Here is a 24,362-nt window from a genome sequence, read left to right as displayed (position 1 = left end):
TCATATACTGGCAAGTGCCCGTTGAGCTCCAGTGTACAACTGCTCCACCAGGGTGTAAACCACCTTGAGTTTTATTGAATTGTTTTGGCTCAGATTGTTGCTCCGGGGACCTGCAGGTGTTTTAAAAGGTTAAGAAGGCGGCGTATACTTCTGGCAAAAATAGAGTGTAAGTAACTAAAGGCAAATAACTCACCAAAAATTGCGGAGACCATCTGGGACACACGGTTTTTTAAGCCAGTGAGCTCCGTGGTAACCTCCTGGAGAGCCGCCTCCGCTGTCTCAGCACGCTGTGTTAGCAAGGTTTTCTCGCCGACCCAGGATTTCTTCTTCGCATCAAAACTGGTCTTCAGTTTTTCAGCTTCAGAAAGGCTCAACTGGAGTTTGGAGTCAGCGTTCTTTATCTCCGCCTCTTGATCCGCCAGCCGGGTCTTTGCATCAGTTAATTGAGACCCCAATTCAGTCAAGGTGGTCTGCAAACATGCACAGGTATGTTAAAGTGTATTTCAATAAAGGTTATCATGATTAAACTCCCAAGTGCTTTGCGACGCAACACCACTCGGCACTTGGGGGCTAATGTCTGCCAAAGAAATTTTTTAATGCGAAATGGCTCTTCTATGATTAAAGTCCCGAGTGTTTTACAAGTAACAACGCTTGGCACTTGGGGGCTGATGCATGATATTAAGAAAGTGTTTTCATGTTGAGCCCGATCGCACTATTTTGTTTTGACTGATTCAAGACAGTTATGAAGTTAAGTACCGGCTCATTTGTGATAAATTGAGCCGGCCCTTGGGGACTACAGGTGAAATTTAGGCTGGATTTAAGGAAAATCTAAGATAGAGCATCAACCTATATCACAAGTCTACAGATCATTCAGGTTCATCATAATCCGGAGACTTGGGGGCTGGCAGAGCATATATAAGATGGTGAAAGCCGGTGAAACGTACCTCATATTTCAGCTGCAGTTGCTTGACCATCTCAATTTTCGAGTCACGGCTAGAATGCACATGACTAAGGTAGCCAGACAGCACATCACTAATGTTCAGGTGAGCGTAATGAGAGACATCAAACCGCACCTTCTGCCTCTCTAAAGCCTCTTGCTTAGCAGAGTGCCGGGCCAATACAGTTGGGTTGCTCGGCTCAACGAATCGACTACCAGTAATTAAGACATCATTGTTAGAAGTCGTCGGCAGGTTAGCTAAGCTAGATGGTTCAGTGGTAGCCGGATTAAGAATGGTCTCATCAGCTGACGGCTCAGGAGGGTCCGATTGAACGTGGACAGCCGGATCTTCTGGCGCTTCAGATTGATCAGGAGGAGTTGGTATTGCCGGTTCAGGTGCAAGATCTTTCGGGCCTTCTGCCAGTTTAGTCACCTTTGCTTTCTTGGACTTTGCTTGACCGCTAAGAAAGATTTTTATGAGACAGTTAGTATAATGATGCAATTTTAAAGATGCAGAAGAAAGATGATTTTCCTTACCCAGGGGCAGTCTTGAAAGGCGGAAATTGAGTTTGTGATGAGTCGCCAGAAGAGCGAGAAACCTCTTGCAAAGGTAAAATAAAGTTAAAAGAGTAAGGAAATAGATTCATGGATAAAAGCAAAAGACAAAAGTGAAAGAAACCTCATTCTGGCGCTTTCGAGGAGTTTTTTGTAAGTCGGAGGGCGGATCATTGTCGTCATTAGTTCGGGCCTGACGACGGCTCTCATGTTGCTGCTTTTTCAAAAGAAAATGAGGGTCCAAATAAGCCAAAGGGTGCGAAAACCTTACTTTCTGGGTTACCAGTCGAAGTTTCTGTCTTGGCAAAGGGGCTGAGTCGGAGGAAATAGTTACCTCTTCTTCTACGGCCTGGTTGGCCCCCGTGTTGTCATGGCAATAGTCAGTGTCAATAAGGTTGTTAAAAAACTGGCCAAGGGAGTCAAGGGCTACCTCCGACTCAGAAACATCATCCAGCTGGAATATGTCAGATGCAGTCTTCTTCTTCTTGGGCTTCCGGGTCATTCTCCTGGCGGCTATGGCAGCGGCTCTAGCCTTCTTGGCAGCTTCATGATCATATTTGGCTTTCCAGAAATCAGATTTGGCCTGTAAGCAAATAACAGGTTAAAAAGCCATGCAAGTATTTAACTACTGAAGAAAACAAAGAAGGAGGTCAAGGGGGTTCACCTCTGGTGCCGGGTTAAGTTTGCGGAAGGGGTTTAATCCAACCTTACTGCAGTCCTCGTATTTGCCATTCACGAGGATGGTTGACATTGCAACAATGTCCTCTTCAGTTAGTTGTACAGAGCTATGACGCAAAGAATCATCTGGGCCTCCGCCATATTTATACATCAACTTGGATCGGCGGCTTAGAGGGATGACCCGCCATGCGATCCAGCAACGGATCAGGTCAACTCCGGTTAAGCCATTTCCCAATAAGGCTTCAATCCTTTTGATAGATGGGATAAGCTTCTTGCGTTCAGCAGCAGTAAGCTTGTCAGGGAGCACAAACTTAGAATCAAGACGCTCCACGCGATAACCCGGCAATGGTTTTTCATCAGCTGGTGATATGTCTTGGCAATAGAACCAATTTTGGTTCCAATCTTTGGGATGGCTTGGTAAGACCACTAAAGGAAAGACAACACCCTGTCGGCGCTGAATCGAGATTCCGCCAAGTTCCAAGCTAGGGCCGTTGGTGCACTCATTCTGGCGGTTCAAATAAAAGTATTCTCTGAAGATCTCCACAGTCGGTACGTCTTGGAGATATACCTCACAGAGAACTTGAAAATTGTAGATATTGGATATGAAGTTGGGTCTAAGGTCTTGTAGATGAAGCTTGAAAAAATGCAAAACATCTCGGAAGAACTTTGAGCCGGGTGGTGAGAAGCCCCGATTCATGTGGTCAGTAAAGATGATAACTTCACCGTCTTTGGGCTTAGGAAGTTCTTCGTCCGGGTCAGGGGCACGATAAGACATAATGTTTTTCTCTGGAAAAAATGCAATGGTGACGAATTCCTTCAAAGTGTCCTCAGTAACTGTGGAAAGAACCCAGTTGCAGACCGTTGGCGCTTTTGACGGCATGATGAAAAAAGGGCAAACTAAAAAGAAAGCAATGTGCCAGTTCAAATTATTGGTGGAATTACAGGATAAATGATGATAGTACAGATGAGTAATAGCGGCTTAAGTAGGGGCTAATGATATATAAAGGAAAAATGAGCCGGCATGATAAGCCGCCATGACTAAAGATGTTCAAAGGTTGTCTGAGTCAGAATTGGCTAAGTGCTGAGATAAAAAAGTTTCACAAGTTGTTGCTACTATTTTGGATCAAGATGGTTCAAAAAGGGAAAATAAATCTAGACCTAAAAACCAGCACAGAGGAGTTTGTCGGTTCTAAAGAAGCCTTTGTACAGGAGAAAGGGATCTACTAGCATCTGAAATGGATGCAAAACAGCTACCGCATAGATTCTATACTTCTTTTAGATCAAAGGAGGGTGCGGTGGAGAAACTGAAAGGAATCTACGATGAACAGTGAAGAACACAAGAAAGAACTCGCAAACCCTAAATGCAGATCTAAGGTGTGAGAAAGCAAGAACTTACGGACACGGATCTGCTGCGGAGGGTCGTCGCCATTTCTCTGGACAGCTCAGGGTGATGCAGCGGCCGAGCTTGAGGACGACGATGAGTGCTGTGGCGGCGGTGGAGCTCGAACGACAGGAGGGTTGCGAGAGAGGAAGAAGATGATGGAAAAGGGGGAGAATGAAGAAAGGCCAGTCGTGCCTATTTATAAGGAAATAGGTGAACGGGCAGATGCAAAAATCGAGGGAGACCAAAGTAATGATTATCCAGCTAAATGGATGCCTCGATTCTCGGAAAGCATTTAAAGATAAAGATCCGTTAAAGATGACGTCAAGGCAGATTTCCAAATTTTCTGAAGATGACGTCATGGCGGGTTACAGAGCTTTTACAAACAGTGGAATATGGATTTCATCTAAGTGTTAGAGATTGATAAGAACAAAGTTCAAATCAACATGGGGCCTAATGTTGGGGATATAACTACCAGGTATGACCCGCCCAGGAGGGGTCGGGTCAATCTTAATGGCGGGTTACTCAAAGAAGCCCGACAAGTATACAAGGCGACGGTTCATTGTATGACTTGTAGAAGGCCCAAGCCTAGAGGCGGCTCAAGGCCCATAATTTTAAACCGCCATGTATGAGTAAGACTTGTAAAGTAAGTCATGTAAAAGAAGTTACCGAACCGGACACGTTGTATGAGCCGGCCGGGACTCTGTAGGCCGCCAGGCGTCAACCCGTGTATATAAGGGGACGACCCGGCGGCGGCTTAGGGTAAGAAACAACAGATCGAGAGCCAGGCTAGCGTATTTCCCTCCTTGGTCATCGAAAACTAGCAATACCACAACAACTAGACTAGGCTTTACCTTCACTGCAAGGGGCCGAACCAGTATAAACCTCTCGTGTCCTTTGTCCCGATTAACCCCTTTAAGCTTCCTAGTTGTGATGGCTCCACGACTAAGTCATTTCACTAGGACATCTGCCGTGACAATTCCACAACACATATCTTTTCACAAAAGTCGGAAAATATACCCATCATGCATCTTTGAAAGGTAGCAGGTGCATTACATAAACCAAAATGCATACGTCTATAAGCAAAAGTACCGAAAGGGCAAGTAAAAGTGGTCTTTGCTTGATCATCAGCTGACACAGGTATTTGAGAGAAACCAGAGTAACCATCTAGAAAGCAAAAATGTGTATGTTTGGATAATCTTTCTAGCATTTGATCAATAAAAGGTAAGGGGTGTTGATCTTTTTTAGTAGCTTTATTTAATTTGCGTAAATCAATTACCATCCTATAACCTATAATAATTCTTTGTGGGATCAATTCATCTTTATCATTAGGAACAACGGTAATACCTCCCTTCTTAGGGACACAATGGACAGGGCTTACCCACTGACTATCAGCAACGGGATAAATTATACCTGCCTCAAGGAGCTTTAATATTTCCTTTCTTACCACTTCTTTCATCTTAGGATTTAGCCGTCGTTGGTGATCAATAACTGGTTTGGCATCCTTCTCCAAATTTATTTTGTGTTGACATAGAGTGGGACTGATGCCCTTAAGATCATCAAGAGTATATCCAATAGCAGCATGGTGCTTCTTCAGTGTTTTCAATAATTTGTTTTCTTCATGCTCTGAAAGGTTAGCACTAATAATAAAAGGATATATCTTCTTTCATCAAGATAAGCATATTTAAGAGTATCAAATAAAGGTTTAAGCTCAAACACGGGATCGCCCTTGGGTGGAGGAGGATCCCCTAGGATTTCAACAGGCAAGTTGTGTTTCAGAATAGGTCCTTGTTTAAAGAATACTTCATCTATTTCCCTTCTTTCATTCATAAACATATCATTCTCATGGTCTAGCAAATATTGTTCTAAAGGATCATTAGGAGGCACAGTCTTGATAAACCACAAGTATAGGGGATCGCAACAGTTTTCGATAAGTAAGAGTGTCGAACCCAATGAGGAGCTAAAGGCAGAACAAATATTCCCTCAAGTTCTATCGACCACCGATACAACTCTATGCACGCTTGACGTTCGCTTTACCTAGAACAAGTATGAAACTAGAAGTATTTTGTAGGTGTTGTTGAATAGGTTTGCAAATGATGAATTTGACCCAGTAAAAGTTTCCCTTTTTCAGATATAAGGTGTCGCACATAACAAGCATGCTCATCTAAAGATTTTCCCTCAACTAAGCTAGTTGGGGTTTCCGCACGAGCACATAGGGATCGAAGATGATCCAAGTAAAAAGCTTCAGGAGTGTGATAGATTTTGAGTGGTTCTCAACCATTGGTTCAGTAGGTACAACTAATTTTTTTGGTATTTTGCATTTCCTACCCATAACTAAAGATAGAAAACAACTAAGAACAACAAATAAAAATTACTTAGTGATAAAGAAAACAAGCACACACGAGAATATTCACCCCGCGCTATTGCTCCCCGGCAATGGCGCCAGAAAAAGGTCTTGATAACCCACAAGTATAGGGGATCGTAACAGTTTTCGATAAGTAAGAGTGTCGAACCCAACGAGGAGCTAAAGGCGGAACAAATATTCCCTCAAGTTCTATCGACCATCGATACAACTCTACGCACGCTTGACGTTCGCTTTACCTAGAACAAGTATGAAACTAGAAGTATTTTGTAGGTGTTGTTGAATAGGTTTGCAAGGTAATAAAGAGCGTGTAAATAAAAAGGAGGGGCTGTTTAGGTAAATACACAACTAAATTAGTTTTAGTAAAGAGCTTGTTGTTACGAGAAAGTTATTTGTCCCTAGGCAACCGATAACTAGGCCGGTAATCATTATTGCAATCTTATATGAGGGAGAGGCATAAGCTAACATACTTTCTCTACTTGGATCATATGCACTTATGATTGGAACTCTAGCAAGCATTTGCAACTACTAAAGATCATTAAGGTAAAACCCAACCATAGCATTAAAGTATCAAGTCCTATTTATCCCATACGCAAACAACCTACTTACTCGGGTCTGTGCTTCTGTCACTCACGCCACCCACCATAAGCAAATCATGAACATATTGCAAACCCTACAGCGGGAATCCCTCATGCTTGCGCGACATGGAGAGCACCATAGGACAACACCAATAATAAAACATGCAACTCAAACCAATCACGATCATCAATTAACCCGTAGGACAAAACGGATCTACTCAAACATCATAGGATAGCCATACATCATTGGGAAATAATATATAGCGTTGAGCGCCATGTTTAAGTAGAGATTACAGCAGGTAAAAGAGAGGTTACACCACTGCATAGAGGGGGGAAGAGTTGGTGATGATGGCGGTGAAGTTGTTGGTGAAGATTGCGGTGATGACGATGGCCCCCGGTGGCACTCCGGTGCCACCGGAAGCGAGGGGGAGAGGGCCCGCCTTCTTCTTATTCTTCCTTGACCTCCTCCCTAGATGGGAGAAGGGTTTCCCCTCTGGTCCTTGGTCTCCATGGCGTGGGAGGGGCGAGAGCCCCTCCGAGATTGGATCTGTCTCTCTCTGTTTCTGCGTTCCCTAATTCTGCCCTTTCACCGTTTCTTAAATTCCCGGAGATCCATAACTCCGATTGGGCTGAAATTTTAACACGATCTCTATCCGGATATTAGCTTTCTTGCAGCGGAAGAAGGGCATCAACCGCCTTACGGGGTGGCCACGAGGGTCAGGAGCGCGCCCAGGGGGGTGGGGCGTGCCCCCTGCCTCATGCCTCCCTTGGGTACCATCTCGCGTGGATTTTTCTTCCCAAAAATCATATATATTCCAAAAAAATCTCCGTCAGTTTTTATCCCGTTTGGACTCCGTTTGATATGGATATTCTGCAAAACAAAAAACATGCAACAAACAGGAACTGGCACTGGGCACTGGATCAATATGTTAGTCCCAAAAAATAGTATAAAAAGTTTCCAAAAGTATATGAAAGTTGTATAATGTTGGCATGGAACAATCAAAAATTATAGATACGACGGAGACGTATCACACAGCAATAGAAGCAAGACCAATAATTTCATCTTTATTAGGCAATTCTGAAGGAAATATGCCCTAGAGGCAATAATAATGTTATTATTTTATTTCCTTATATCATGATAAATGTTTATTATTCATGCTAGAATTGTATTATCCGGAAACATAATACTTGTGTGAATACATAGACAAACTAAACGTCACTAGTTTGCCTCTACTTGACTAGCTCGTTAATCAAAGATGGTTATGTTTCCTAAACATAGAAATGTGTTGTCATTTGATTAACGGGATCACATTATTAGGAGAATGATGTGATTGACATGACCCATTCCATTAGCTTAGCACCCGATCGTTTAGTATGTTGCTATTGCTTTCTTCATGACTTATACATGTTCCTATGACTATGAGATTATGCAACTCCCGTTTGCCGGAGGAACACTTTGTGTGCTACCAAACGTCACAACGTAACTGGGTGATTATAAAGCAGCTCTACAGGTGTCTCCAAAGGTAAATGTTGGGTTGGCGTATTTCAAGATTAGGATTTGTCACTCCGATTGTCGGAGAGGTATCTCTGGTCCCTCTCGGTAATGCACATCACATAAGCCTTGCAAGCATTGCAACTAATGAGTTAGTTGCGAGATGATGTATTACAAAATGAGTAAAGAGACTTGCCGGTAACGAGATTGAACTAGGTATTAAGATACCGACGATCGAATCTCGGGCAAGTAACATACCGATGACAAAGGGAACAACGTATGTTGTTATGCGGTCTGACCGATAAAGATCTTCATAGAATATGTGGGAGCCAATATGTGCATCCGCGTTCCGCTATTGGTTATTGACCGGAGACATGTCTCGGTCATGTCTACATTGTTCTCGAACCCGTAGGGTCCGCACGCTTAAGGTTTCGATGACAGTTATATTATGAGTTTATGAGTTTTGATGTACCGAAGTTAGTTCGGAGTCCCGGATGTGATCATGGACATAACGAGGAGTCTCGAAATGGTCGAGACATAAAGATTGATATATTGGACGGCTATATTCAGACACCGGAAGTGTTCCGGGTGATTTCGGAGAAAACCGGAGTACCGGAGGGTTACCGGAACCTCCCAGGAGAAGTAATGGGCCATATGGGCCTTAGTGGAGAGAGAGAAGGGCAGCCAGGGTGGGCCGCGTGCCTCCTTTCCCCCTGGTCCGAATTGGACTAGGAGAAGGGGGCGGCGCCCCCCTTTCCTTCTCCCTCCCCACTTCCTTCCCCCTCCTAGTAGGAGTCCTACTCCTACTAGGAGGAGGACTCCTCCTTGGCGCGCCTATAGGGCCGGCCGGCCTCCTCCCCTTGCTCCTTCATATATGGGGGCAGGGGCACCCCTAGACACACAAGTTGATCCTCGATAATATTGTAGCGGTGCTTAGGCGAAGCCCTGCGACGGTAGAACATCAAGATCGTCACCACGCCATCGTGCTGACAGAACTCTTCCCCGACACTTTGCTGGATCGGAGTCCGGGGATCGTCATCGAGCTGAACGTGTGCTAAAACTCGGAGGTGCCATAGTTTCGGTGCTTGATCGTTCGGGCCGTGAAGACGTACGACTACATCAACCGTGTTGTGCTAACGCTTCCGTTGTCGGTCTACAAGGGTACGTAGATCACACTCTCCCCTCTCGTTGCTATGCATCACCATGATCTTGCGTGTGCGTAGGATTTTTTTTGAAATTACTACGTTCCCCAACAAATTCTTCATCACGGGGTTGTCTACGAAATTTAGAAAAATTAAACTCATGAGACATATCAGCCAAACTAATAGTAACAACGTCCTTCTTGCAATCTATCTTGGCATTAACAGTATTCAAGAAGGGTCTACCAAATATAATGGGACAAAAGCTATCTTGAGGGGAACCAAGAACAAGGAAATCAGCAGGATATTTAGCCTTCCCACACAAGACTTCAACGTCTCTAACAATCCCAATTGGTGAAATAGTATCTCTATTAGCAAGCTTAATGGTAACATCGATATCTTCTATCTCAGCTGGTGCAATACCATGCATAATTTCTTTGTATAAGGAAATAGGTATTGCACTAGCACTAGCACCCATATCACACAAGCCATGATAACAATAATCTCCTATTTTAACAGAAATAACGGGCATGCCTACCACAGGTCTATGTTTATCTTTAGCACCAGGTTTAGCAATTCTAGCAGTCTCATCACAAAAGTAAATAACATGCCCATCAATATTATCAGCCAAGAGATCTTTAACAATAGCAATATTAGGTTCAACTTTAACTTGCTCAGGGGGTTTGTGTGTCCTAATATTACTCTTGTTGACTACAGTTGAAGCTTTAGCATGATCCTTAATTCTAATAGGGAAAGGTGGTTTCTCAACATAAGCAGTGGGAACAACAGGATCATCATAAGTGATAGTTTTTTCTTCAACTTTAATAGGTGCAACTACTTTTGTTTCAATGGGAGGATTATATTTAAACCACTTCTCCTTAGGGAGATCAACATGAGTAGCAAAAGATTCACAGAAAGAAGCTACTATCTCAGAGTCAAGTCCATATTTAGTGCTAAATTTACGGAAAACATCGGTATCCATAAAAGATTTAACACAATCAAACTTAGGTGTTATACCTGACTCCTTACCTTCGTCGAGATACCAATCTTCAGGGTGGGCCGGAGGGTTACCGGAACCTCCCAGGAGAAGTAATGGGCCATATGGGCCTTAGTGGAGAGAGAGAAGGGCAGCCAGGGTGGGCCGCGTGCCTCCTTTCCCCCTGGTCCGAATTGGACTAGGAGAAGGGGGCGGCGCCCCCCTTTCCTTCTCCCTCCCCACTTCCTTCCCCCTCCTAGTAGGAGTCCTACTCCTACTAGGAGGAGGACTCCTCCTTGGCGCGCCTATAGGGCCGGCCGGCCTCCTCCCCTTGCTCCTTTATATATGGGGGCAGGGGGCACCCCTAGACACACAAGTTGATCCTCGATAATATTGTAGCGGTGCTTAGGCGAAGCCCTGCAACGGTAGAACATCAAGATCGTCACCACGGCGTCGTGCTGACGGAACTCTTCCCCGACACTTTTCTGGATCGTAGTCCGGGGATCGTCATCGAGCTGAACGTGTGCTAAAACTCAGAGGTGCCGTAGTTTCGGTGCTTGATCGGTCGGGCCATGAAGACGTACGACTACATCAACTGCGTTGTGCTAACGCTTCCGCTGTCGGTCTACAAGGGTACGTAGATCACACTCTCCCCTCTCGTTGCTATGCATCACCATGATCTTGCGTGTGCGTAGGAAATTTTTTGAAATTACTACGTTCCCCAACAGTGGCATCTGAGCCTAGGTTTTATGTGTTGATGTTATATGCACGAGTAGAACACAAGTGAGTTGTGGGCGATATAAGTCATACTGCTTACCAGCATGTCATATTTTGGTTCGGCGGTATTGTTGGACGAAGCGGCCCAGGCCGACATTACGCGTACGCTTACGCGAGACCGGTTCTCCCGACGTGCTTTGCACAAAGGTGGCTAGCGGGTGTCAGTTTCTCCAACTTTAGTTGAACCGAGTGTGGCTATGCCCGGTCCTTGCCAAGGTTTAAACAGCACCAACTTGACAAACTATCATTGTGGTTTTGATGCGTAGGTAAGATTGGTTCTTGCTTAAGCCCGTAGCAGCCACGTAAAACTTGCAACAACAAAGTAGAGGACGTCTAACTTGTTTTTGTAGGGCATGTTGTGATGTGATATGGTCAAGACATGATGCTAAATTTTATTGTATGAGATGATCATGTTTTGTAACCAAGTTATCGGCAACTGGCAGGAGCCATATGGTTGTCGCTTTATTATATGCAATGCAATTGCGCTGTAATGCTTTACTTTATCACTAAGCGGTAGCGATAGTCGTGGAAGCATAAGATTGGCGAGACGACAACGATGCTATGATGATGATCAAGGTGTCGCGCCGGTGACGATGGTGATCACGACGGTGCTTCGAAGATGAAGATCACAAGCACAAGATGATGATGGCCATATCATATCACTTATATTGATTGCATGTGATGTTTATCTTTTATGCATCTTATCTTGCTTTGATTGACGGTAGCATTTTAAGATGATCTCTCACTAATTATCAAGAAGTGTTCTCCCTGAGTATGCACCATTGTGAAAGTTCTTCGTGCTGAGACACCACGTGATGATCGGGTGTGATAGGCTCTACGTTCAAATACAACGGGTGCAAAACAGTTGCACACGCGGAATACTCAGGTTATACTTGACGAGCCAAGCATATACAGATATGGCCTCGGAACACGGAGACCGAAAGTTCGAGCGTGAATCATATAGTAGATATGATCAACATAGTGATGTTCACCAATGAAACTACTCCATCTCACGTGATGATCGGACATGGTTTAGTTGATTTGGATCACGTAATAACTTAGAGGATTAGAGGGATGTCTATCTAAGTGGGAGTTCTTTAGTAATATGATTAATTGAACCTAAATTTATCATGAACTTAGTACCTGATAGTATCTTGCTTGTTTATGTTTGATTGTAGATAGATGGCCCGTGCTGTTGTTCCTTTGAATTTTAATGTGTTCCTTGAGAAAGCAAAGTTGAAAGATGATGGTAGCAATTACACGGACTGGGTCTGTAACTTGAGGATTATCCTCATTGCTGCACGGAAGAATTACGCCCTGGAAGCACCGCTGGGTGCCAGGCCTGCTGCTGGAGCAACACCAGATGTTATGAACGTCTGGCAGAGCAAAGCTGATGACTACTCGATAGTTCAGTGTGCCATGCTTTACGGCTTAGAATCGGGACTTCAACGACATTTTGAACATCATGGGGCATATGAGATGTTCTAGGAGTTGAAGTTAATATTTCAAGCAAATGCCCGGATTGAGAGATATGAAGTCTCCAATAAGTTCTATAGCTGCAAGATGGAGGAGAACAGTTCTGTCAGTGAGCATATACTCAAAATGTCTGGGTATAATAATCACTTGATTCAATTGGGAGTTAATCTTCCAGATGATTGCGTCATTGACAGAATTCTCCAATCACTACCACCAAGCTACAAGAGCTTCGTGATGAACTATAATATGCAAGGGATGAATAAGACTATTCCTGAGCTCTTCGCAATGCTGAAAGCTGTGGAGGTAGAAATCAAGAAGGAGCATCAAGTGTTGATGGTCAACAAGACCACTAGTTTCAAGAAAAAGGGCAAAGGAAAGAAGAAGGGGAATTTCAAAAAGAACAGCAAGCAAGTTGCTACTCAAGAGAAGAAACCCAAACCTGGACCTAAGCCTGAAACTGAGTGCTTCTACTGTAAGTAGACTGGTCACTGGAAGCGGAACTGCCCCAAGTATTTGGCGGATAAGAAGGATGGCAAGGTGAACAAAGGTATATGTGATATACATGTTATTGATGTGTACCTTACTAATGCTCGCAGTAGCACCTGGGTATTTGATATTGGTTCTGTTGCTAACATTTGCAACTTGAAATAGGGACTACGGATTAAGCGAAGATTGGCTAAGGACGAGGTGACGATGCGCGTGGGAAATGGTTCCAAAGTCGATGTGATCGCGGTCGGCACGCTACCTCTACATCTACCTTCGGGATTAGTATTAGACCTAAATAATTGTTATTTGGTGCCAGCGTTAAGCATGAACATTATATCTGGATCTTGTTTGATGCGAGACGGTTATTCATTTAAATCAGAGAATAATGGTTGTTCTATTTATATGAGTAATATCTTTTATGGTCATGCACCCTTAAAGAGTGGTCTATTCTTATTAAATCTCGATAGTAGTGACACACATATTCATAATGTTGAAGCCAAAAGATGCAGAGTTGATAATGATAGTGCAACTTATTTGTGGCACTGCCGTTTGGGTCATATCGGTGTAAAGCGCATGAAGAAACTCCATACTGATGGACTTTTGGAACCACTTGATTATGAATCACTTGGTACTTGCGAACCGTGCCTTATGGGTAAGATGACAAAAACACCGTTCTCCGGTACTATGGAGAGAGCAACAGATTTGTTGGAAATCATACATACATATGTATGTGGTCCGATGAATGTTGAGGCTCGTGGCGGATATCGTTATTTTCTCACCTTACAGATGACTTAAGCAGATATGGGTATATCTACTTAATGAAACATAAGTCTGAAACGTTTGAAAAGTTCAAAGAATTTTAGAGTGAAGTTGAAAATCATCGTAACAAGAAAATAAAATTCCTACGATCTGATCGTGGAGGAGAATATTTGAGTTACGAGTTTGGTGTACATTTGAAACAATGCGGAATAGTTTCGCAACTCACGCCACCCGGAACACCATAGCATAATGGTGTGTCCGAACGTCGTAATCGTACTTTACTAGATATGGTGCGATCTATGATGTCTCTTACTGATTTACCGCTATCATTTTGGGGATATGCTCTAGAGACAGCCGCATTCACGTTAAATAGGGCACCATCAAAATCCGTTGAGACGACGCCTTATGAACTGTAGTTTGGCAAGAAACCAAAGTTGTCGTTTCTGATAGTTTGGGGCTGCGATGCTTATGTGAAAAAGCTTCAACCTGATAAGCTCGAACCCAAATCGGAGAAATGTGTCTTCATAGGATATCCAAAGGAAACTATTGGATACACCTTCTATCACAGATCCGAAGGCAAGACTTTTGTTGCCACATTCGGAAACTTTCTAGAGGAGTTTCTCTCGAAAGAAGTGAGTGGGAGGAAAGTAGAACTTGATGAGGTAACTGTACCTGCTCCCTTATTGGAAAGTAGTACATCACAGAAATCAGTTTCAGTGACACCTACACCAATTAGTGAGGAAGCTAATGATGATGATCATGAAACTTCAGAACAAGATACTACTGAACCTCGTAGATCAACCAGAGTAAGATCCGCACCAGAGTGGTACGGTAATCCTGTTCTGGAAGTCATGCTACTAGATCATGATGAACCTACGAACTATGAAGAAGCGATGGTGAGCCCAGATTCCGCAAAATGGCTTGAAGCCATGAAATCTGAGATGGGATCCATGTATGAGAACAAAGTATGGACTTTGGTTGACTTGCCCAATGATCGGCAAGCAATTGAGAATAAATGGATCTTCAAGAAGAAGACTGACGCTGACGGTAATATTACTGTCTACAAAGCTCGACTTGTCACAAAAGGTTTTCGACAAGTTCAAGGGATTGACTACGATGAGACCTTCTCACCCGTAGCGATGCTCAAGTCTGTCCGAATCATGTTAGCAATTGCCGCATTTTATAATTACGAAATTTGGCAAATGGATGTCAAAACTGCATTCCTGAATGGATTTTTGGAAGAAGTGTTGTATATGATGCAACCGGAAGGTTTTGTCGATCCAAAGGGAGCTAACAAAGTATGCAAGCTCCAGCAATCCATTTATGGACTGGTGCAAGCTTCTCGGAGTTGGAATAAACACTTTGATAGTGTGATCAAAGCATTTGGTTTTGTATAGACTTTTGGAGAAGCCTGTATTTACAAGAAAGTGAGTGGGAGCTCTGTAGCATTTCTGATATTATATGTAGATGACATATTACTAATCGGAAATGATATAGAATTTTTGGATAGCATAAAGTGATACTTGAATAAGAGTTTTTCAATGAAAGACCTCGATGAAGCTGCTTACATATTGGGCATTAAGATCTATAGAGACAGATCAAGACGCTTAATTGGACTTTCACAAAGCACATACCTTGACAAAATTTTGAAGAAGTTCAAAATGGATCAAGCAAAGAAAGGATTCTTGCCTGTGTTACAAGGTGTGAAATTGAGTAAGACTCAATGCCCGACCAATGCAGAAGATAGAGAGAAAATGAAAGATGTTCCCTATGCTTCAGCCATAGGCTCTATCATGTATGCAATGCTGTGTACCAGACCTGATGTGTGTCTTGCTATAAGTCTAGCAGGGAGGTACCAAAGTAATCCAGGAGTGGATCACTGGACAACAGTCAAGAACATCCTGAAATACCTAAAAAGGACTAAGGATATGTTTCTCATATATGGAGGTGACAAAGAGCTCATCATAAATGGTTACGTTGATGCAAGCTTTGACACTGATCCGGACGATTCTAAATCGCAAACTGGATATGTGTTTACATTAAACGATGGAGCTGTCAGTTGGTGCAGTTCTAAACAAAGCGTTGTGGCGGGATCTACATGTGAAGCGGAGTACATAGCTGCTTCGGAAGCAGCAAATGAAGGAGTCTGGATGAAGGAGTTCATATCCGATCTAGGTGTCATACCTAGTGCATCGGGTCCAATGAAAATCTTTTGTGACAATACTGGTGCAATTGCCTTGGCAAAGGAATCCAGATTTCACAAGAGAACCAAGCACATCAAGAGACGCTTCAATTCCATCCGGGATCTAGTCCAGGTGGGAGACATAGAGACTTGCAAGATACATACGGATCTGAATGTTGCAGACCCGTTGACTAAGCCTCTTCCACGAGCAAAACATGATCAGCACCAAAGCTCCATGGGTGTTAGAATCATTACTGTGTAATCTAGATTATTGACTCTAGTGCAAGTGGGAGACTGAAGGAAATATGCCCTAGAGGCAATAATAATGTTATTATTTTATTTCCTTATATCATGATAAATGTTTATTATTCATGCTAGAATTGTATTATCCGGAAACATAATACTTGTGTGAATACATAGACAAACTAAACGTCACTAGTATGCCTCTACTTGACTAGCTCGTTAATCAAAGATGGTTATGTTTCCTAAACATAGACATGTGTTGTCATTTGATTAACGGGATCACATTATTAGGAGAATGATGTGATTGACATGACCCATTCCATTAGCTTAGCACCCGATCGTTTAGTATGTTGCTATTGCTTTCCTCATGACTTATACATGTTCCTATGACTATGAGATTATGCAACTCCCGTTTGCCAGAGGAACACTTTGTGTGCTACCAAACATCACAACGTAACTGGGTGATTATAAAGGAGCTCTACAGGTGTCTCCAAAGGTAAATGTTGGGTTGGCGTATTTCGAGATTAGGATTTGTCACTCCGATTGTCGGAGAGGTATCTCTGGGCCATCTCAGTAATGCACATCACATAAGCCTTGCAAGCATTGCAACTAATGAGTTAGTTGCGAGATGATGTATTACAAAATGAGTAAAGAGACTTGCCGGTAACGAGATTGAACTAGGTATTAAGATACCGACGATCGAATCTCGGGCAAGTAACATACCGATGACAAAGGGAACAACGTATGTTGTTATGCGGTCTGACCGATAAAGATCTTCATAGAATATGTGGGAGCCAATATGTGCATCCGGGTTCCGCTATTGGTTATTGACCGGAGACATGTCTCGGTCATGTCTACATTGTTCTCGAACCCGTAGGGTCCGCACGCTTAAGGTTTCGATGACAGTTATATTATGAGTTTATGAGTTTTGATGTACCGAAGTTAGTTCGGAGTCCCGGATGTGATCATGGACATAACGAGGAGTCTCGAAATGGTCGAGACATAAAGATTGATATATTGGACGGCTATATTCGGACACCGGAAGTGTTCCGGGTGATTTCGGAGAAAACCGGAGTACCGGAGGGTTACCGGAACCTCCCAGGAGAAGTAATGGGCCATATGGGCCTTAGTGGAGAGAGAGAAGGGCAGCCAGGGTGGGCCGTGTGCCTCCTTTCCCCCTGGTCCGAATTGGACTAGGAGAAGGGGGCGGCGCCCCCCTTTCCTTCTCCCTCCCCACTTCCTTCCCCCTCCTAGTAGGAGTCCTACTCCTACTAGGAGGAGGACTCCTCCTTGGCGCGCCTATAGGGCCGGCCGGCCTCCTCCCCTTGCTCCTTCATATACGGGGGCAGGGGCACCCCTAGACACACAAGTTGATCCTCGATAATATTGTAGCGGTGCTTAGGCGAAGCCCTGCGACGGTAGAACATCAAGATCGTCACCACGCCATCGTGCTGACAGAACTCTTCCCCGACACTTTGCTGGATCGGAGTCCGGGGATCGTCATCGAGCTGAACGTGTGCTAAAACTCGGAGGTGCCATAGTTTCGGTGCTTGATCGGTCGGGCCGTGAAGACGTACGACTACATCAACCGTGTTGTGCTAACGCTTCCGTTGTCGGTCTACAAGGGTACGTAGATCACACTCTCCCCTCTCGTTGCTATGCATCACCATGATCTTGCGTGTGCGTAGGAATTTTTTTGAAATTACTACGTTCCCCAACAAATTCTTCATCACGGGGTTGTCTACGAAATTTAGAAAAATTAAACTCATGAGACATATCAGCCAAACTAATAGTAACAACGTCCTTCTTGCAATCTATCTTGGCATTAACAGTATTCAAGAAGGGTCTACCAAATATAATGGGACAAAAGCTATCTTGAGGGGAACCAAGAACAAGGAAATCAGCAGGATATTTAGCCTTCCCACACAAGACTTCAACGTCTCTAACAATCCCAATTGGTGAAATAGTATCTCTATTAGCAAGCTTAATGGTAACATCGATATCTTCTATCTCAGCTGGTGCAATATCATGCATAATTTCTTTGTATAAGGAAATAGGTATTGCACTAGCACTAGCACCCATATCACACAAGCCATGATAACAATAATCTCCTATTTTAACAGAAATAACGGGCATGCCTACCACAGGTCTATGTTTATCTTTAGCACCAGGTTTAGCAATTCTAGCAGTCTCATCACAAAAGTAAATAACATGCCCATCAATATTATCAGCCAAGAGATCTTTAACAATAGCAATATTAGGTTCAACTTTAACTTGCTCAGGGGGTTTGTGTGTCCTAATATTACTCTTGTTGACTACAGTTGAAGCTTTAGCATGATCCTTAATTCTAATAGGGAAAGGTGGTTTCTCAACATAAGCAGTGGGAACAACAGGATCATCATAAGTGATAGTTTTTTCTTCAACTTTAATAGGTGCAACTACTTTTGTTTCAATGGGAGGATTATATTTAAACCACTTCTCCTTAGGGAGATCAACATGAGTAGCAAAAGATTCACAGAAAGAAGCTACTATCTCAGAGTCAAGTCCATATTTAGTGCTAAATTTACGGAAAACATCGGTATCCATAAAAGATTTAACACAATCAAACTTAGGTGTTATACCTGACTCCTTACCTTCGTCGAGATACCAATCTTCAGAGTTGCGTTTAATTCTCTCCAATAAATTCCATTTGAATTCAATAATCTTCATCATAAAAGAACCAGTACAAGAAGTATCGAGCATGGAGCGATTGTTGTCAGAAAGCCGAGCATAAAAGTTTTGAATAATCATTTCTCTTGAGAGCTCATGATTGGGGCATGAATATAACATTGACTTAAGCCTCCCCCAAGCTTGAGCGATGATTTCTCCTTCGCGAGGCCAAAAATTATATATATAATTGTGATCACGATGAACAAGATGCATAGGATAAAACTTCTGATGGAATTCCAATTTCAACCGTTTGTAGTCCCATGATCCCATATCATCATATAGCCTATACCATGTCAATGCATCTCCCTTCAAAGATAAAGGGAAGACCTTCTTCTTGATAACATCATCGGGCATACCTGCAAGCTTAAATAATCCACAAACTTCATCCACATAGATTAAGTGTAAGTCGGGATGTAATGTTCCATCTCCTGCAAAAGGATTAGCCAGCAGTTTCTCTATCATACCCGAGGGAATTTTGAAGTAAACATTTTCATTTTCAGTAGGTCCAGTAGGTTGAGGAGAAACTATTTTCTCTACCGGTCGGGGTGAAGATACCCCGAACAAGCCCCCCAAAGGATTACTTTCCATAGTAACAAGTGACAATAAATTTTAGCACACTATATAAATTTTTCCTTACCAAATTCCACCTACCAAAGGCGCTTCACTCCCTGGCAACGGCGCCAGTAAAGAGTCTTGATGACCCACAAGTGTAGGGGATCTATCGTAGCCTTTTCGATAAGTAAGAGTGTCAAAACCAATGAGGAGCAGAAGGAAATGATAAGCGGTTTTCAGCAAGGTATTCTCTACAAGCACTGAAATTATCGGTAACAGATAGTTTTGTGATAAGGTAATTTGTAACGAGTAACGAGTAACAAGTAATGAAAGTAAATAAGGTGCAGCAAGATGGCCCAATCCTTTTTGTAGCAAAGGACAAGCCTGGACAAAATCTTATATGAAGGAAAGCGCTCCCGAGGACACATGGGAATTATCGTCAAGCTAGTTTTCATCACGTTCATATGATTCGCGTTCGGTACTTTGATAATTTGATATGTGGGTGGACTGGTGCTTGGGTACTGTCCTTACTTGGACAAGCATCCCACTTATTATTAACTCCTATTGCAAGCATCCGCAACTACAACAAAAGTATTAAGGTAAACCTAACCATAGCATGAAACATATGGATCCAAATCAGCCCCTTACGAACCAACACATAAACTAGGGTTTAAGCTTCTGTCACTCTAGCAACCCATCATCTACTTATTACTTCCCAATGCCTCCCTCTAGGCCCAGACAATGGTGAAGTGTCATGTAGTCGACGTTCACATGACACCACTAGAGGGATAACAACATACATCTCATCAAAATATCGAACGAATACCAAATTCACATGACTACTAATAGCAAGACTTCTCCCATGTCCTCAGGAACAAACATAACTACTCACAAAGCATATTCATGTTCATAATCAGAGGGGTATTAATATGCATAATGGATCTGAACATATAATCTTCCACCAAGTAAACCAACTAGCTAGCATCAACTACAAGGAGTAATCAACACTACTAGCAACCCACCGGTACCAATCTGAGGTTTGGATACAAGAGATGAACTAGGGTTTGAGATGAGATGGTGCTGGTGAAGATTTTGATGGAGATTAACCCCCTCCCGATGAGAGGATCGTTGGTGGTGATGATTTCCCCCTCCCGGAGGGAAGTTTCCCCGGCACAACAGCTCCGCCGGAGCCCTAGATTGGTTCTGCCAAGGTTCCGCCTCGTGGCGGCGGAGTTTCATCCCGTAAGCTTGCTTATTATTTTTTTCTCAGACAAAAGGCCTCATATAGCAGAAGATGGGCATCGGAGGGCCACCAGGGGGCCCACGAGGCAGGGGACGCGCCCAGGGGGGTAGGGCGCGCCCCCACCCTCGTGGCCAGGGTGTGGCCCCCTCTGGAACTTTCTTCGCTCAATATTTTTTATATATTCTGGAAATAACTTTCATGAAGTTTCAGGACTTTTGGAGCTGTGCAGAATAGGTCTCTAATATTTGCTCCTTTTCCAGCCCAGAATCCCAGCTGCCGGCATTCTCCCTCTTCATGTAAACCTTGTAAAATTAGAGAGAATAGGCATAAGTATTGTGACATAATGTGTAATAACAGCCCATAATGCAATAAATATCACTATAAAAGCATGATGCAAAATGGACGTATCAGGGCCCTAGTGGGGAGAGAGAGGGGCCGGCCAGGGCAGGCCGCGCGCCTCCTCCCCCTCTGGTCCGAATTGGACTAGGAAGGGGGGCGGCGCCCCCTTTCCTTCTCCTTCTCCCCCTTCCTTTCCCCCTCCTAGTAGGAGTAGGAAAGAGGGGAATCCTACTCCTACTAGGAGGAGGAGGACTCCTCCTAGCACGCCCTACAGGGATGGGCGGCCTCCCCCCTTGCTCCTTTATATACGGGGGCAGGGGCACCCTAGAACACACAAGTTGATCATTGATCTCTCCCAGCCGTGTGCGGTGCCCCCCTCCACCATAATCCACCTCGGTCATATCGTAGTGGTGCTTAGGCGAAGCCCTGGGATGGTAGCTTCATCAACATCGTAACCACGCCGTTGTGTTGACAAAACTCTCCCTCGAGCTCTACTGGATCGTGAGTTCGCGGGACGTCACCGAGCTGAACGTGTGCTGAACGCGGAGGTGTCGTACGTTTGGTACTGAGGATCGGTCGATCGTGAAGATGTACGACTACATCAACCATGTTGTCATAACGCTTCCGTTTAACGGTCTACGATGGTACGTGGACGACACCCTCCCCTCTCGTTGCTATGCATCACCATGATCTTGCGTGTACGTAGGAATTTTTTTAATTACTACGTTCCCCAACAAACATTACGTGTTCTTGTGTTTCTGTTGTTTCTTCTTGCTCCTGTGAAAGGTTTTCTTCAAAGTTTAACTGCATTTCTTCTGGTGCTTCTTGTTGCAAGAGGTGGACATTTGGTATAAGTTTGCACTTGTGGCCATGTACCCATTTATCTCCGCATCTCCAACATTCACCCACCTTTCTTAGTTTCTGAACATTGCCTGTAGAGTTTTCAGTGTTTTGATTGATTGTAAGTTGTTGCACAGGAACAACAGCAGTGTTTGCTTTGTTGGTACTTCCCCCACTATTTTTCTGATAATAGTTGGTGTAAGTAAAACCTTGTTTCTTCACAGTTGCAGACATAGGAGGATGATTAGGTTCAATCTCTCTTGCTAAACAATATGCATCTGTGAGTGATTGTGGTCTTAATGGCCTGATTTGAAACTTAATTCCATCTCTTAAACCATTCACATAACATCTGACAAACCACATCTCTCCTAGCTCAAGATTTCCTTCTTGTACTTCTGCCATCAAATCTTCAAATTCTTTAGTGTAAGCTGATACTGTATTGTTGATTTGTTTCAGACTAGTAAACTTTTCTGTTAGATCATAAGTCCCCTGTTCAGAAAACCTTTTTACCACTTCAGCTCCAAATTGTTTCCAGTTCAACTGTTTCTTTAAGAGACAAGACCTTCTCAACCAAGTATCTGCTTCATCAATAATGTACATCTGAGCTAGAGATACTTTATACTCTTCAGGTGCCCCAGACATTTGGAAATATTTGTTGCATTGCCTTATGCAGCCTACAGGATATGTGCCAGAAAATCTAGGGAAATCCAGCTTAGGCACTCTAGTAATAGATTTCATGAACTGAGCTTGCATGTCATGTTCATATGTTTTATAGTACCCCTTCCATAACTGCATATCCCTGTTCTGTTGATATATTTGATTGAATGCAGGAGTATATTCCTTGTTTCTGCCTGTTACTGGAGTTCCCATCTGACTAGCTGCGTCTTGTCTGCCCTGGTTATGGAATCCAGGAGGAACTGTTGGTCTATTAGTCCTGATAGGAGGTAAGTTGTGGAGCTGCATATCTTCTAATTGCTTTGATTTTTCCTTTTCTGTTGCTAGCTGTTTCCTCAGTTGCTCCATTCTCGCTCCATGTTCTTATTTTGTTCCTGATGAAGCGTAGGAGACCTCACTACCTCTGCTGAACTGGACGGTCGGTCAAGATTTTGTGTTGCTTGGCTTGATTTTACCAGAGAGGTCAGCACATTACTGATGGCAGATAATTGTTTGCCAAGATCCGAGACCACTTGTTCTATTGTGCCCACGGTTTTTTCAATTTCTCCTTGCTTAGAGTCGATGGACTCCACCTCGTCTTGCAACTTGGATACCTGAACTTGCATCTCCATGCTGTCCTTCTGTAAAACTGCAAAATCATCATCAATTGCTAGCACCTCTTGCAGATCTGCATCTTCTATTGCCTTGGCTCTCTCCATCTCCTTGATCCAAGGTGTGGGTATGGAATTTTACCTCTGGATCACCAGGAACCCTTCCCCAAACCTCGAATCCTGCCGCCGTCGCGATCCACGCCTCCTTGGCACACGGATCAACGCTGGAACACGGAATTTTACCGCTCAAGCAGTGTGCTCGAACAACCGCTTCCGCTTGGCCGATCTGTGCCCGAATTCTCGCCGCCGCCAGCGCCACCCAACCGGTCCCCCCCCCCCCCCGCCAATGCCACCAGAAAATCCTGCCGCTGTCGCTGCTCACGAAGAAGGGTGGGAATCATCGATCTGGAAAAAAATTCCCCATCGGAGCATGAATCTGCCGAAGAACTATGGCTCATGATACCATTTGTTAGGACCGATCTATACCTATGCGAATTTAGCGAGTAAATCAAGAGGATTTGGTGCTGGGAAAGTCTCAGATCTGTATATATTTGCTATTGGTTTAATGTTGGAGTATATCGCAAGCCATCGAGGCGAGTCTGGAAAAGAGAGAGATGATTCACGCCAACCACATCCCGACTGGTTATATAGGCGAATAGTTACCGACAGGTGAAAAGTAACAGTAATTACTGTATAACGGTACATTAAGGGAATCAACGGCTCACGACGAAGCGATATTGCGAGGAGGCCTCCCGATCGTTGGATAACTGAATCTTATCGACACCTGCAGGTTCAGGCCTGACAGTCCGTCCCCTGGCCTCGGCGAAGACGGTGTCGAGGAGGGAGGGCGCGCGGGGCGGCTGGTGGGGTAGGCGGCATTGCGGCCGCCGGGAGGGCACCGCGGCTGAGGCACGCGCTGCGACGCTGTGGGGGGGGGGGGGTGTTGCCTGCCGTGCCATTGCGACAGAGGAAGAGGAGATGGAAGAAGCGGTGAGAAGCCCAAGTTTTTTGTTTTCTGTTTTTTGGAGAGAGGGAGAGAGGCCTGATATCACGGATCATTTCATTACTTACGCATTGAGTTTGAGTCTGAGTTAGGCCCGTCGTGGAGGTGAGGCCTGTGACACTGAAAACTGTGAAGCCCAAAAGGACGAAAACATGTTTTTTTCTTCTTGCAATCGTTGAGAAATACTCCCTCCTGTCCTTTTTACTCTGCATATTAGGTTTGGCTGAAGTCAATCTCATCCAACTTTGACCAAGTTTATACAAAAAATTATTAACATTCACATAACAACACATTTATTATTAGATCCATCTCGGAATATATTTTCATATTATATTTATTAGATGTTATAGATGTTAATATTTTCTAATATAAATTTGGTCAAACTTAGCA

General features: G+C 43.8%; 1 pseudogene; it reads right to left on the bottom strand.

Annotated features, from left to right (window-relative positions):
- Positions 1–23,077, bottom strand: LOC147986585 (uncharacterized; annotated as a pseudogene).
- Between the last annotated feature and the right edge of the window lie 1,285 nt (positions 23,078–24,362).

Source organism: Triticum urartu, chromosome 2A (assembly GCF_056163025.1).
Source record: "Triticum urartu cultivar PI428250 chromosome 2A, HENAU_Tu73, whole genome shotgun sequence".
Taxonomy (NCBI): domain Eukaryota; kingdom Viridiplantae; phylum Streptophyta; class Magnoliopsida; order Poales; family Poaceae; genus Triticum; species Triticum urartu.
The sequence above is the reverse complement of the archived record's forward strand: the minus strand, read 5'-3'. Positions and strand labels throughout refer to the sequence as shown.